This window comes from Coregonus clupeaformis, chromosome 16 (assembly GCF_020615455.1).
Source record: "Coregonus clupeaformis isolate EN_2021a chromosome 16, ASM2061545v1, whole genome shotgun sequence".
Taxonomy (NCBI): domain Eukaryota; kingdom Metazoa; phylum Chordata; class Actinopteri; order Salmoniformes; family Salmonidae; genus Coregonus; species Coregonus clupeaformis.
In genome coordinates, this window is record NC_059207.1 from 58835426 (window position 1) to 58843415 (window position 7990).

The window sequence follows — 7990 nt, forward strand, 5'->3', positions numbered from 1 at the left end:
TCACATCACCAAGTCAACAATAGGCTACTATTTCTTGTCTGTTTTACAAATCTGTGATTGTAATTTTCAACATAGTAAATAGCAGCATACATGTATCATCAATTGCCAACATCAATGCTTGCTGAAGTATCCTTAATATGGAGCTAGCGTTACCTGTAAAGGAACCAAAAACACACGATCCAGCTGCGGTGGCCTCTGCTGCTCGAGCCGTCTGCCTTGCAGCTCAAGCCTGCCTCCGCGCATGACTTTCCAACGGTTGTTGTGAGAGTCCGTCAGTTGGTTAACAGTCGAGGCCAGCCGGAGAAGGTACCAAAAAGTTCAAAATAGGTAATTGTAGCTATTGTATTTGTAGTAGTGTATTTCGTCGCAGTCGCAAATTAGTTTATCACATTGTAGTCAAAGTTTATACATTAATGTCAGTTAATGTTAGCTAGCTAGCTATCTTAGCTAACTGTTAGAGCAGAGGTAGCTAGCTAAGTCAATATGTTTAGGGTCTAGCCTGTGTGATTTTAGGTAGCAAATTGAGCTAGCTAGTGTTTTTGTTTGTAAAACATCGGTAGTGTAGCTAAAACTAGTGTTAGAAATTGCGTCAATTCAAATCTGGTATTAGGAACAAAAGAGGTCAACACGACTTCTAAGATATACTAGTTATTTTAATTAATGCAAAAACCTTCAATGGTAAATATGATGTTTCGTATATACGGGCTCTCTGTGATGCCTCGCAGGACACTCCAGAGAACTAACACATTGTTTTAGAAACAATACCCAAATACTCTGACAGAGGGAATTTCCCACTTCTCTGCTGGCCAATTAGAGTAAAGACTTGAGCGTGGTTTAAACTTTCTCAGCCAATCCGTTGGTTCAGGGGTTGGTCTCATCTCTTCGGCGCCATTTGTTACACACTTCAGCCAGGCACAAGATTATCATAACAACCTATCATAGTGAGAAGAGCCAGCTCCCTTAGACATCATTCCTATGTCCAAGGAAGACTCATAGATCACAAAGAACCAGTATAGTCTAGAATTTGAAGACACATCCTTGTCTAATTTTACCCCCTAAAGCAGCTCTTCACATCAATCACAGCCTTGCCAGGTGTCACAGCCTACATTAGCCCAGTCAAGACTGCATTCTTTCTAAGTTAGTCATCCCATCAATTTAGGAGAATAATAAATCCCCAATACTAGGCAAGAAAGCACCCGGTTAACATAACTAGCTAGCTAACAGTCAGTTGTGCGCCGCCCATGGGTCTCCCGGTCGCGGCCGGCTGCGACAGAGCCTGGACACGAACCAGGATCTCTAGTGGCACAGCTAGCACTGCGATGCAGTGCCTTAGACCACTGCGCCACTCGGGAGTCATGGTTGACCCTATACAGTCAATGGGTCAATCAGCTGCTGTCTTCTTTCATTGAAAGCATATCTTTAAAAAAGAAAATAAACTATAAGTATAATTTAAAACAACATTCTATAGGTTGAATGATGAGGGTTTCCAGCCGACCCCATTCCTCACTTAAACCCCATGTAAAGTGATGTGCTCTACAATACATGTCTTCTTGTTTGTCTCCCTAACAGCAGACTCAGTCTCTCTGATGGACTGTCTCCACCTTCCACCACCTTGTGCCGAATACTGAAAATATGAATCTGAAGGCTTGCACCCTGAGCCTGAGCTGCTGTGGCTGGACAGTAAAGGAGTCAATCTCAAATGTGAAAACTGTTCAAGGATGTGTAGACTTTCACTAGGCATTGTATATCCCTTGATTCTTGAAGAAAATAAGTTATAAATGCTTGTTGAGCTTAGTTGAACTGTTCTTCCATCAGAATCCAAAATAGCCTGTAAAGCCTCAAAACATGGTTAAAACTATAATTTGTATATAATGTATGGCCAGTCCTTGCAACCATAGCTCCTATATGTTCATGGCTAGTGCTATATGGGATCCTTCGGACGTCCCTACCCTAAACCATAACCCTAACCTTACACAGAACCAAATCCCTTACCTAACCATTTTAAATGGGGTAGGGACATCCAAAGGATTCTGAATAGCACGGACCATATGTTTATAATCTGAGAGCTGTATTCATGAATACTGGGCAGGGGACACAAGATAAGAGAGACTGGTGTGAGACAGACAGCGGCCTTACAATAGAATTAGGAATTAAAATACTATTATGACATAGCCTGAAAATTCTTTGGGAATCTGATGCCTTTGTGGCCCGTGAGTTGCCCATCCCTGACCTAGAGTCCTGAAATTCTGTGCATAGCTCCCTCTTCTCACAAGGAACAAATGACCTACAAGGTCTGCCATGATGTATTTTCTGCCATTTTGAATTTTTGAAAAACTCTTCAATTACATCTTGATATATGGCATCTATGGACCAAGGTCTTTCAACGCAATATTTTCCAGACTAGTATGTCAAACAACTGACCAATAAACATTAATGTGGGCGTGATCTGGCAAATAAATGCATATAAATCAAACACGGATATTTGTTTTGTAACCAAACTTGGTACACATGTTCCAAACCCTGTCGAGACTCAACATTTGCGAGCACATTCGGAGTGACCACAAGGTGGCGCTACAACGTGCACATATTTATATCTCCTGATCTGTTTGACTCAGTGTTGAAATTGAAAACCTCTGTGGTTATTGTGTTGTGTTGATGTGCTTCCCATTTGAGGTCTGGATTGGGATTCCTAGGATTTTTGTGTGGTGTCAAAATCTGACTAATTGTTGTAACTACTTATTTTGTTCTTTTTTTCTGTTATTCTAAGGTGCTGTCAGGAGAAACCTTCACATCCAAAGCTACAGATGGAGAGACGGAGAAGTTCATCATAAGGTGGCTGTAGCTTGCACTAAGTTACTAAGTTCCCTTAATGTTATTACTATACGTTTCTCCATGTTCTCGGGAAGATACAGTAAAAGGCTAAACTTGTCAGAGTTAGCAACTGTTTTCCTTAATTCTCCGTACTGGCCAATGATTATAACACTGATTCAGATCCAACCATAAATTCATACATTGTGCCCCTGGCCTGAGAGGATGGAAGTTCAACATGTAGCTAGATGTAGTAGGCTAATGTTAACTAGCTGGCCAGGCGCATCGTTGCCCATGAAAGGAAGTTAGGCTAGCGAGCAAGCATTTTAGCCAGCAAAACAAAAACTAAAAGCGTGTACTGTATGACAGCGTAATAGACCGTTTAGGCAACATGAAAGAGGAGGAAGGCATTGGCGTTTCTCTACAAGTAGGGTGAATCAACATGTTTTTTTCTACTTGCACGCACGTGTGCACACACACACACACAGAAATCAGTACCATGGACAGCCACATCATATTTAGCTTACATTGATTGGACTAAATCGTTTTTGGTATCTTTTAGTTGTCACTGTATTAGACTAAGCATAGGTGATTAGGGGATGTTGAAATAGTGCTGGAATAGTGGAGGCAGCTCCTGTTTTCTTTGCAACTTGCGGTAACTCTCCATGATCCTAAATCAATAGTTGTGTAGTAGTCCGAAAATGTTGTAAACATTAACTTGCTTCACCATGCTGTAGGTCATGGAACTGTTTGTTACAAGCAATATGTTTTGTGGACTTCGCCGGACATATGTTGCTCTCCGGTTTTGTGATTAAACAAAGGTGTGGTTGAATTTATTCTGCCACTGTGTCTTCTTATTGTCTCGGCCTTAGGCCTATATATCACGGTATCAAGGCATATGAACTAACAGGTTATAGAGCAAACAAAGCAATTATCACAACACATAGATTGTCATATGGATTTTTTTCCTGGCTTGATTCCCCAGTGATTTTATCCACGCACCACTACTACAGCACAGACAAACTGCACAACGTGTGCCGGGACTGTTTTGTGTTACTTGGCCCTATATCATTATGAAGGTGATAGGGCCACAAGTGGTTTGAAGTGCGTGCACCCAGGTGGAATTGGCATCCAAAATGACTTGAAAAAGCTCAAAAGTTATATCATTACTGTAGTTAGCCCAATTGAATGTCAATTCCTTTAGACATATATTTTAAGATACTTGATTGGAATTATGAAAAATCACCCCGAAAATGTACCTTTCCTTCAAATTAGGGGGAACTATTTTACCAGACGCCATTCTGCTGCACAGTTGTGATAGCTATGTACATTGGGTGAAGTTTCACTGCGCAGGTGCGTGTGGACAACACAAGCCCCTAAAATTGCAAGGGCGAGGAGTGAAGCATGATGAATGTCATCCTGAAAAACAAATATTGGTAAGTAGCTAGCTACTAGAGAAATGCTTCAAATTAACCAGCAGCACGGAGCTATAGCCATGTATTTTTAAAGTGAGCACAGTTTTTGCAATTAGTACTTGTCCAATCATCTGTGTTCCATTCATATCATGTAGCTGAGTTGGCTAGCTAGCTAGCTCATTTTGGTAGCTAACAGCTACACTATATATACTAAAGTGTTTGGACACCCATTCAAATTAGTGGATTCGGCTAGTTCAGCTACACCCGTTGCTGATAAGTGTATAAAATAGAGCACACAGCCATGCAATCTCCCTAGACAAACATTGGCAGTAGAATGGCCTTACTGAAGCGCTCAGAGACTTTCAATGTGGCACCATCATAGGATGCCACCTTTCCAACAAGTCAGTTCGTCAAATTACTGCCCTGCTAGAGTTGCCCCGGTCAGCTGTAAGTGCTGTTAATGTGAAGTGGAAACGTCTAGGAGCAACAACGGCTCAGCTGCGAAGTGGTAGGTCATACAAGCTTACAGAATGGGACCGTTGAGTGCTGAAGCGCGTAAAAATCGTCTGTCCTCGGTTACAACACACACTACCGAGTTCCAAACTGCCTCTGGAAGCAACGTCAGCACAAGAACTGTTGGTCAGGAGCTTCATGAAATGGGTTTCCATGGCCAAGCAGCCACACACAAGCCTAAGATCACCATGCACAATACCAAGCGTAGGCTGGAGTGGTATAAAGAAGAATGCTACCCGCCCAAATGCATAGTGCCAACTGTAAAGTTTGATGGAGGAGGAATAATGGTCTGGGGTTGTTTTTCATGGTTCGGGCTAGGCCCCTTAGTTCCAGTGAAGGGAAATCTTAACGCCACAGCATACAATGACATTCTAGACGATTCTGTGCTTTCAACTTTGTAGCAACAGTTTGGGGATGGCCCTCTCCTGTTTCAGCATGACAATGCCCCTGTGCACAAGGTGAGGTCCATACAGAAATGGTTTGTCAAGATCGGTGTAGAAAAACTTGACTGGCCTGCACAGAGCCCTGACCTCAAACCCATCGAACACCTTTGGGATGAATTGGAATGCCGACTGCGAGCCAGGCCTAATCGTATTTGGCTCTGTACACCAGCATGTTTCATATGAGGTGACAGTACAGAATGTCACCTTTTATTTGAGGGTATTTTCATACATATCAGTTTTACTGTTTAGAAATGAAAGCACTTTATGTATTTAGTACCCCCATTTGTCCACCAGATTCCTCAAGACCATGCAAGACCTTGGCCCCAGCAGACACCACCACAAGAAAACCCAAGGATTCATCAGACGCTCAAGGGAGCATGTGTCCATCCGACGCAGAGGATAGACACATCTTCCCTGTCTCTACCTCCTGGTGGGCAACAATTCCTCACTCACTCATGTTTCAGTATCAGCTGGTGGAGGGAGAGATGGGGAGGATGTACCCATCCGTTGCATCGGAAAGACACATCTTCCCGGTCTCTTCTTCTCCTGGAGGGCAGCAATATACACTTACCTCCCTCTAGCCCACTTCGCTGTGTTGTAGTGAAATGCCCCTTCAAATGTGGGAAATGCTCACCAAGCAAGAAAAGTTCCTGGAACAGCAAATGCTCATCCTACGCCTCACAGCAGAATGCTGCAGAATATGTGAAAGCCTTCTGCCGTTGAAGAATCAACAAGGTCTCCAGAGCCTGGAAACCAAACTTCATGGAGCTGACTTTGAACTAAATGTCACGTCCACTCCCGCTTCGGCGCTCGACGTCACCGGTCTACTACCCACCGATCCTAGCAAACCATCTTTACGCACACCTGCGTCTCATAATCGGTCACACCTGGACTTCATTACTCCCTTGATTACTTACCCTTTATATAGCACTCTTTTGTTATCAGTCATCGGGTAGTATTGTTTATGTTTCTATGTCAGATGCTTCACTTGTTTTGTATCGCTCCATGTTCGTTATTATTAAACTCACTAACTGCACCTGCTTCCTGACTCCCTGCATCTACATTACAGAATACTACCTCTACAAATGGAAGCAGAAGTTAACCAAGACATCTCCCAGATGGTCGGTGAACAGGAACACCTTCTTCGTCAACACCATGACCAGCTGGCTCATTTGGGGATGGCTATGGATGACATCCTCCACGTTCTTCAACGAGTCGACATCTCCAACCAGCGGAGGATTCTCTACCACAAGTCGACCCAGCGAGCCATTACCCCAGCCCATCCAGCAGTCCATCCTGGTCAGTGATGCCCGATTGACCTTCCCGGACAAATATGACGGGACTCCATTGAAATGCTGTGGCTTCCTACTCCAGTGCTCCCTCTATTTCGCTCATCAGATGGGAGCCCCCACCACCGAGAGGTCCAAGGTTGCCACGGTTATTTCTCTGCTGACTGGACGGGCGTTGGAGAGGAGAGGAAGAGCTGGGTTCCTATGAGGGATTCATGGCTCTGTTAATGGGGGTATTCGACCATCCACCAGAGGGCAGAGAGGGGGGTGAGCGCCTACTCCAACTACGGCAGGATGGCCAGACCACGGCTGAGTACGCGCTCACCTTTCGGACAGTGGCAGCATCCAGCGGAAGGAATGAGCCGGTGCTCCGTACCCTATTCAGAAGAGGATTGCGCAAAGAGGTTTACCTTCTTCCTGGATAACATTCTTCGGGAGCGTCGGTACCCCCATCGCCTCTCTCCCTCCTCCGTTGATCATTCTGAGTCAGAGCCTGAACCCATGGAGGTGGGGCCACACGTCTCTCCGCGGCTGAGCGACGCCGTCGTAGACAGCTGGGGCTCTGTCCTTATTGCGGACAGGAGGGGCACCAGCTTCAACGGTGTCCGGTACGTTCGAACCGGGGTCCACGGGAGCAGAGGGACAGCCACGTCATCATCCGTCTCCTGGGTTAGGCATGAGTATTCCATCATCATCACTTTCTGCCAAACGTTTCCTAATAACGATTTCACTGGCTGGCTGTCCTTCATGTTTTGTTTCTACAGCTCTAGTGGACTCCGGTGCCGCAGGGAATTTTATTGACCAGGCCCTCACCTCCTCCCTTAACATCACCTCATACCCGTTCTCCTCTCCTTGTCCGGTTCAAGCGCTGGATAGTCGACCACTGGGATCCGGGACAATCACACACATCACAGCACCACTCACCCTCACATTGGAATCCATACGTCAAGAAAGCCTTCCCTTCCTCATCATCAGTGCACCCGTACACAAGATCATCCTTGGCCTCCCATGGCTTCAACGTCATAACCCCACCATCTCATGGCCGAGGATAAAAAATCACAGACTGGGCACCCGAGTGCCAGAAGACCTGCTTGCAGGCTCTGCGCCTCCTTGCGGCCGCATCTACCCTCTGTTGGTGGCCGAAACCAAAGCAATGGAGGAGTACATCCAGGAGGCTCTCCAGCAGGGTTTCATTCGCACGTCCACCTCCCCTGCGTCGGCAGGCTTCTTCTTCGTGGCCAAGAATAACGGAGGATTGCGCCCGTGCATCGATGACAGAAATCTGAATTCCATCACCACGAAGTACCGCTACCCTCTCCCGTTGGTGCCGGCCATGATTGAACAACTCCGCAGGGCCCGTTTTTTCACCAAGTTGAACCTGTGGAGTGCCTACAATTTGATCTGCATCCGGGAGGGGGATGAATGGAAGACGGCCTTCAGCACAATGTCTGGTCACTACGAGTACTTTTGGATTAGCCAATGCTCCGTTAGTGTTCCAGGCATTCATCAACGAGGTGTTCCA

The 7990-nt window shown here is 45.5% G+C and overlaps 1 long non-coding RNA gene across 1 annotated transcript; it reads left to right on the forward strand.

Moving 5' to 3' along the window:
* The first annotated feature begins 251 nt into the window (after positions 1–251).
* On the forward strand, positions 252–3017 carry LOC121584083. The gene is made up of 3 exons (XR_006003654.2): positions 252–327; positions 1570–1701; positions 2768–3017. It is a non-coding gene; the product is annotated as an uncharacterized LOC121584083 (long non-coding RNA).
* The last annotated feature ends 4973 nt before the right edge of the window (positions 3018–7990 follow it).